Raw genomic sequence first — 8,708 nt, forward strand, 5'->3', positions numbered from 1 at the left:
GAAATGTCCTATATTGGATTAGTTTGCACAAAGTATCGTTATGCAATAGCCTCCAAAGAGGAGATTTTTTATCATTTATGGACGCTCTCTTATTCGACCTAGTCAAATGATTCTAGCTCAAATGTTTGTTTGTTCTAATATGGTTTAACTAAAATCCTGAAGCAATATGTATAGACAACGCAATATATTGTAACCACTATTATCTCCCCATCGTTCAAGATGCGACATGACACCAGAGCAACGTTACGAGAGATTATCACGCAAAAACTGATCACATGTGATTGATGACGTACGTCTATGACTATGATTAATATCACATCATTATTCTCGGCACCGAGTGTCGTATTAAAGCGAAACCTCATGCATTCGCCCTTTCCTTACTTAAATGAAACCTAAAAATAGTTGAAATTGATATTTAACCGAAAAATACTCCGTATTGTTTAGAAATTTATATAAGATACATTCGACGAATGCAGACGCAACGAATGAAGGTTTGTAATTTCTTGTGAAATTCGTGGGTGCTTTAGTTAATTATTTTATTATGTAGCTGTTATTTCATTAACATAACCGTATACGGCATAACGTAACACATTGACAGTTTTTAAAACTTAAAAATGACTATTATAGTATTTTAGAAATTCAATCACATATAGATATTTATTTTTATTCTTAATACAAGAAAGCAACAACGTCATAATTTACACTAAAGAATACTGTACTGTTGTTTAATTATTTTATTTTTTCGTTGGCAACAGAACTGGTTAGTCATCAGATGATAACCATCACAGCCCATGCAAATTAAAATATCTGTGAAGTATAGAAGATATTTTTTAATTTCTATGACTCCTTTACGAACAACAAAAAAATTGCCGAAAGTAAGGCAGTCATAGCCAATAGGGATACGCAAATGGACGTTTTGCAGGACTATTATTACGTTTTGCCGCCAATATTCAAAAATTAGCGGCAATTATATTTTATGCATATCAAGCTAGGTTTACTAAAATAATCTTACATATTTCGGACTATTCAAAGCAAACTCTAAGTGATACAGTCAACATTCTTTTACTTTGAAATATTGAATTATAACTTTAGTTAGAAGGCTACATAGGGAGATTTTATCATGTCTATTTAAGGTTCAAGACACTCCTTAAAAGAACAAGGATAGTTATGTCGTTTATTATTAACATTTCGGTTTATATTGTTCATTAGCCTTTATCTCGAATTATACCATTCTGCTTTCATTGAAAGTTAAAATATTCAGATCCTAATTACAGGTGTATGTACTTTATTTGTTCAAATAAAAATTAGCTGCATTGAAATTGTCCTCAACCTAAAAATCACTATGTATCACTATAAGGAAAGGTGACAAAACGCGAAACAAACAATAGCCTCGCTTTATTACCCAGTGGAATTTTACTTGCGATACTCAATGTGAATTATGTTAGCAATAAAATCTTTTGTATTTGTAATCTGCGTGCAAGCAAAGCAAAGCATCCTGTTCAGTATGTATGTATAGAAAAGATGGAGTGATGATAAAAACGTAGGTGTTATTCTAACGACCAGTCGACTTAATCTATGCTCGCATATACGGACACCTTGTTCAAACATTATTTCAAATAACATGAACATAATTTTAAACTATCTAATATATATGTACGCAATTACAATTCACTGCCTGTTTGTACTTTATATTGGAATAAATATATAAATAATCACCTAAGTATTTTACTGTTTTGCTTTATCGAGTTAATCTTAGACAGTATAATTATTTTTCAACTTTCTTCATTCTTTCTTTCATTACCGTACAACTGTTTTTATCAAATATAAAATTTATTGAGTAACGTACATACCAAAAAAAGGAAAAATAAATCTTATATAGCTGGATACTTACTACATCTCTCACAGTCTTACACGGTCTGATTGCAAATATTTCGCAGATAAGAAAAACTCGTTGGGCTGGACCAATTCGGTATAAATATGTCGACAAAACCAAGCAATGTATCAATTAGGAGGTTTAAATTTTAAATCACATCGCCTTTCGGAAAAACCATTCGGTGTGACACTTTTATTGTTGTGTTTTTTCACGATAAAATGTTGTTTGGCAGCAACCAAATAAGAACTTACTTCATTACTCGCTGGATTTTTGTGTATATTAAAGAAGGTTAATCAGATTCAAAAATAAAATGTACGTAAGTACCTACCTACCTTTAACTTTTCAGTTACGATTCAATTTATGTCTATTTACGAATGAAATACTAATAATGAAATCTAAGAAACATTATGTTGACTATAAAATGCTAACAATAAACACCAATTTCCGACAGTAAATTGAAATTTGATTTAAATTCAGGCGTAAGTCAACAGCAATTCTGTCGAATTGCGTCGACCGTCAATGCCTTATTTCGGGAGGTCATTGTGCGCGCGAGATGACGTCACCGGTGACCTTGACGCGCGAACGCCTCCCGCCCCGCGCCTGTTGCCGCGCTGCGCTGCACGCGTGAAAAATGTCGCTGTCAAATGCGCCAAGTGTCACTCGCAATAACTTACGGTGACAAAATTTTCCCAATTACCATACCAATACATATTTTAACTGCACCACATAAGAACAAATATTGCCTGTTCTTCCTCGTTAATTTATCATAAAATCGGGCGACCTTCCTATTATTCTGAAGGCGACTTTACATTGTGATAGTTAAGCCGAGGTTGGCTAAGCGGTATTGTATTTTTGAATGAGTCTCATTATAGTAGAGACAAAAAATTCAAAGCAACGCTGAAGCGCACGAAAAGTTAATAATTTTTAAATGAGTTATCTGCAGCGGAGCGGATAAAACGTATCCTCAATTACTCATTAATCAATAAAAAGCGAAGTTTCGCAAGTTATTAGCTAGCAATTAGGCAAGTAAAGTGCGGGTGAATCGACCGTCTGACATTCGGCGCCCTTGCGTCGCCCTCGTCTGCCTAAGGCCGAACTTACACTTAACAGAGACGCATCTGCGAAATTTTACGTCTCTACAGATTTTAGATGCTATAAACTTTTGAATAATGCATTTAGTGTTAGATGCCCAGATTGAATAATTTAACAGGTAAAAGTAAAATCTTAAAACAGTTTATATTTGTATATTCTGAGCATCTTTAAAAAACAGAATGAAGCTATCTGCTTCATAATTTTAGATATATCGATAAGGTTTCTGAGGATTGTAGCGAACTCAAATTACTTGATTTTTCAATGCGCTTTTAAAAATAATTAATGTTTTAAGTAGTTACATTCTTTCTTCCGTTGAGTTCCTTAGCATTCCTTCTACCTTACTAGTTTATATGATATCTTCTTTGTTGTAACTCCTATCAGACTTTGGAATTCTTTGATTCAAATTGTTAGACGAACTATCCCCTAATTCTATTTTTAGTATTGCAATATAAACACATTTGAAATTTAGTTTATCCTTCAAATTAACTTTGTGTATTTCCTTTCTCAAAAAGCATTGGTGGCTCAGTGGCAACCTCAGGCTTAAGTTGAAAAGTCAAGTGGGTGTTCAAGACCACGCGAGCGTGCAAGAAAATAATTGTTTATTTTTTTCAATTAATTTGATCTTAAAGAAAACGGCCTTTATTTTAGTTTTCACAGCCACCCGTGTTATATTTTTGTAATACATATTCACATATCTCTTTACTCTAGGCAACCTGGAAGCGATCGATGATGAGCGATAAGGTTGCCTTTTGTACTATATAATTAATCTTTTTTGTACCAGCAATTAAACTTCAACTTGTTTGTTACGAGAAATTATTAAATAAGCAAATATATAACTGATTTGGGAAATTCAAAAGTCGATAGCTAGACATAGACATTATTGCTTCGTGACATAGGTATTTATTAATTTAAGATTGATTCATTTGGAACGGAGCTGAGATTTATTAAGTTACTAATACTCACTTATAACTCTTACATTCTACACGTGCCAAAAAATTCATGATTTTAACATAATTCATCTCTAAGAGTATGCAGCCGTTAGCGGCAACATCAAAACATACATAACAAACGAATACGGAATGTGACTGAATCATTATTTCATTAGAGGGACCGCCACTCAAATAATGTGTCATTGACTTTGCGAAAACGAAAGTAATCAACGATATTACGGTCAATTATAACAATAAATTATCATTTAGAGTCATTTGCGTTTTATTACAAATTAGCAAATGTAAGTGGTATCGCGTCAATATTCGTTTATCTTCTCCAATGTGAAATATTAATTTTAATTGGACGCATAACTAAAAATATAAACATATTATCAACCCATATAAAAGCTATGTATATATATGAACTTATTATAAGTGTAGTATTAATTGCAAAAATAAAAACGACATTTTAAGATTATAATCTTTTTACAGCAAAATTATTATAATCAGGTACTTACTGGTCAAAAATAGATCAACAAATGAAAATATAATTTGGGACAGACGTGCTATTTTTTTTAAATTTAAAATAAGGTTATATTTCATCAACAGAAAAGCCATTCACGAAAAAAATATTGCGTGTTATATGGACCGGAAATTGAGGTTTAATTGCACAAAACACGATTTGCAAACATTAGCGCTAATTTATGAGCGATTGAAGTGAAAATTAGTCTTTACTTTTATTCCCAAGCATTTTAAACAGAGTAAAATTTAAATAAATCAACCGTTCTAATAAAATATTAATATCATTCCTCATTGTTAATAACGTGTCATTTATAAGGTGATAATAAATACGCTTATTAAATTTAACGTAGGTTTTAATCAAATGACAAACCAAAAATTGTAAAACCTAATTTAATCTCCTTATCATTAATATTTCTTGTCTTTTTTTCAGAATGATATTATTTAAGAAGTTTCAAACACACTATAACTATAACTATACATTGTTAAAATCACACATAGATAGGACAAATTAGTATGCACAGCGATAACTCTTATTATATTTTAAACCTTACCGCTAATCAAAGCGTATCCTTGTGGTGTTGAGGCAGATATCGTCAGAATAACACTGTATCTGAAATAAAAAAAAATGCCATTAATAAAAAGTTGTGAAATTAAAAAAAATGGAAAATGGTTTGGTGAAAACATTTCAAACCATCATACTGATAAAAATCGTGAAAGTGTTGATGTTTATTGTTGAATCTCGTAAAAATAGTTAACCAGTTTTTTTGATGAAATTAGGCGTAAATACAGCTTCATATCTCGTATTAATTTTACAATAATTGTCTCGTATATCCATAATTACCATGTTTTAGTAAGGAAAAGCTTTGGCGGTCTTTAAAATATTATGTTTATATCACAAACACGTGTAATTGACATAATGTTGACCCTTCGTAAGCCTGCTCGGGACAATGGCATTATCTTTATTATGTAAATTACATTCGTGCCTCTAAATCTCAATTAGGCATTAAGAAACTTCAACAATTTAGCCGAATTAATTTGATGAATTTATGTACGAAAACAAGATATTGCGAGAAAGCTGTGTTATAACGTAATACCGTATTTTCTAATTGTTATTTGTTTCATGTTATCCTGAATTATAAAACTCATATCTCAAAAACTAAAATGATATTATTTCGCCAATTACTTTCTCAAATACCTTATTTTTATTCATGGATCAGCCGTTAAGCCGAGAAATATAACCCGATTTGGGTATTGTACATAATACCTTCTCATATTTATAATTGGATAAATCAAAACAAGTACCGACGATACATTTTTTCTTGCTTGATCTTGTATATAGGATATAAATATAATATTTTATTATTATATTTTATTTATACAAAGAAACAGTTTTTTATTTGGCCGTTAGTTTTCTAGACTAGAGTTTATTTTGACTAGAGTTTTAAATAGAAATGAATTATACAGTCTACAATACAACTACAATTATAAATATTTTGATACTTCACACATATTACTTTTACTTGAAGGGAAAAGTAAGAACTTTTAAACTAAACATAAAATATTATTTGCTACTCTCTGAAATACTCCAATGAAAACACGTTTCTTCATTCTCATTGCCGGATAACAAACAAATTATAAACAAATATTTTACAATTCATAACACATTAGTTAATGGGAAAACTTTGAGGCTATGTATTTAGCACGTCAAAGTTGGTCTACAGTAAAGGTAACCCTTCGAAAAAGGGTTGGTATGTATACAATCTAAAATCGTTGTTCTTTTTTGTATTGTAAATTGAACAGAAATTTTTCGTACTATTTACGATTTTTGTATATTTTTACCCATTCGACTATTGCATATTTTTACCCATTTATCAATGTGTCTTTAAAACTATATCAACATGAAATTCACAATGAGCTACGTCTTAAAATAAGATGAATGGATCTTTGAAATTACACACACTTTACATCCGAATTTCGCTGAATTTGTTTAACGATACATGAAACATGTGTGATTTCATAACAATAAGCAACTACTACACCTAAACAATATGCTTAATTTGTATGCCTTTTAGAAATTCATATGTATGTTGGTAAGATATAATTTATTAAAAAAAAGTTGTTATGTAGTTGAGTAAAATATAGCGACACAACAAATGACTATTCAGTGTTCATGGAAGGAATCCAACAAAATTATTTCTTGTGAATATATCGATTTTATTGCAAGTTTCAACCGACAGGAAATTGAATAGTTACGCTGACGTCAGGAAAGTCAAGTTTCGTATGAAATCTCACAATTCGTTATTATGTTAACATATTTTACATTTTCAAAGTTTATTTACGGCGATCGTTAAGATGTTATAAATCATTGTCACAGAAGAAACACGGCTTAAATAATTAAATGCCAAAATTTCACTTTAAATTTTTGATCCGTAATTCATATCGATATTTATGATGAAAGATAAAATGTACTTTTATATAATTCAAAGCAAAAAAATGCAACATTTTCATCCGATTTATACTGAATTATTTAAAAAGAATAATGTGTTTACACGCATAAGAAGCGATACATGTTAAAAAAAAAACACAGAAAGTAACGAACTTTCTCGAAGTCGATGTCCACGGAAGTCAATGTCGCGTGTCAACAATCCATCTCCAGCCTTGAAGCAAGACCAATCAAAACTATTTAGTGTACCCCGCAAGGGAAATCACGGAATTCGCTTATCACATTTTATTAGATCATCCCCGAAGCGAGGACAGCTCCGCACACCCGTCTCTGGGGTAAATGCAGGGCCATTTTATAAGTGTTTTGAATAAAAGGGACCATCAGATTTGATCTGTGTAAAACTGAATTGTAAGAAATAAAAAGAACGAAAATAATCACATTATATCTGTTACAAATAAACTGCTTTAAATTAAGTTAGTTGCCCAATTTAAAGTAAATATGTACTTATATACAAATATTGATGTTGCTTGGAATTTGTCTAAAAAAATTTTCTACATAAACCAGAAAATTTTTGGATTTATGTTTGTTACTCTTTCACCCAATTAGAGCTGTTTGCATCTGCATGATTTTTTTTACATTAATACATTATAGTATATTTTAGCACACACTCATTTATGGTACCACGGGGGTCACACCGCGAGTTCCAACCAGTAATATTTAATAATTAGATCTGTACAATACCTTAATAAATTTCGTTTCAAAAATAGCGCATACCAGGTATAACAATACGATACAATTTATTGTTTAAATACTTGGATAGAATCCTTGAGCAGAATGCTTATGGCTACTTACCTTCGTTTATTTACTACAAATAGAGTTTACCTACAACTAGCTAGCTACCTTGGAAGCTCAAACAGCTCTGAAAACAATATAAAGCTTCACCTGCTACTTATTTCTTGTTAGACAAATGGTTGTTTGTGATCCTTAGTATCTATTTAGTTCGGTAAGATACTATGAGAAATACTGCTTGGATTCAAAAGACTTAGCTTCCAGCGAGTTTACTGTTTATCGTGGTATTATTATTGATTATTAAGCATTTAATCGTAAATTTTGTGAGAATATTATTAAACCATAAAGTAGCATTAGCTCCCTGGCAATTGTTTTATTTAGTATTCTATTCATACAGAATTATGCATGATATTTATTGTTCTTCATAATGTTCGTTTAGAACTACGTTTGTTGAAATTTTCGTTAGAAAAAAATATTGTTATTAATATAATAATATATAAACCTAAATAGTAAGGTCATATCCAAATATGCGTTCAATGCAATTATGCAACAGATGAAATAATGAATTGTTGAACACAAAGGCTCAATTAAAAAAAAAAATATTAAGCTTTCTCAGTAAACAACTTTAAAGCCCTTTTCTAACGTATCGGTTTTCTATCAAACAAATATCTTTTGTAGTATAGTGAGAGTTAAGAGTCAAATAGAAAAATAAATAAATAAGCAGCGCCATCATATATCTGCCATTTCACACATTTTTAATACTGACTTATTTACCTTTACATTGGATTCTAAAATTAACTATAAACACAGGGGGTATAATACCCCTGTTTAATGTTGTACAAATAAAATAATACTTTACGTCGTCTATGTTTACATAAGATCAGGTCATTGTCCTATTCTAATGTAACAGTGCGTCATTCGAGTGCAGTTTTCAATGTATTCTTAGAAAATAAGAAATAGAAGCGTGACTCATACGCCTTTCGCCAAGGACTCGTTAACTCGTGTTGCATGCGATGACCGAGCCACGACATTATTTTTGAAGTAACATATTATATTATGC

The 8,708-nt window shown here is 30.9% G+C and overlaps 1 protein-coding gene across 1 annotated transcript in view; it reads right to left on the reverse strand.

The window, feature by feature from the left end:
* The window catches only part of LOC119835237 (ecdysone receptor), a 119,360-nt gene extending 114,371 nt beyond the window's left edge, over positions 1–4,989 (reverse strand). Inside the window, exon 1 of the mRNA XM_038359948.1 lies at positions 4,968–4,989. The gene's annotated coding sequence lies outside the window, so the exon portion shown is untranslated. The remainder of the gene's footprint in view (positions 1–4,967) is intronic.
* Between the last annotated feature and the right edge of the window lie 3,719 nt (positions 4,990–8,708).

The sequence above is a fragment of the Zerene cesonia genome, chromosome 20 (genome assembly GCF_012273895.1).
Source record: "Zerene cesonia ecotype Mississippi chromosome 20, Zerene_cesonia_1.1, whole genome shotgun sequence".
NCBI lineage: Eukaryota > Metazoa > Arthropoda > Insecta > Lepidoptera > Pieridae > Zerene > Zerene cesonia.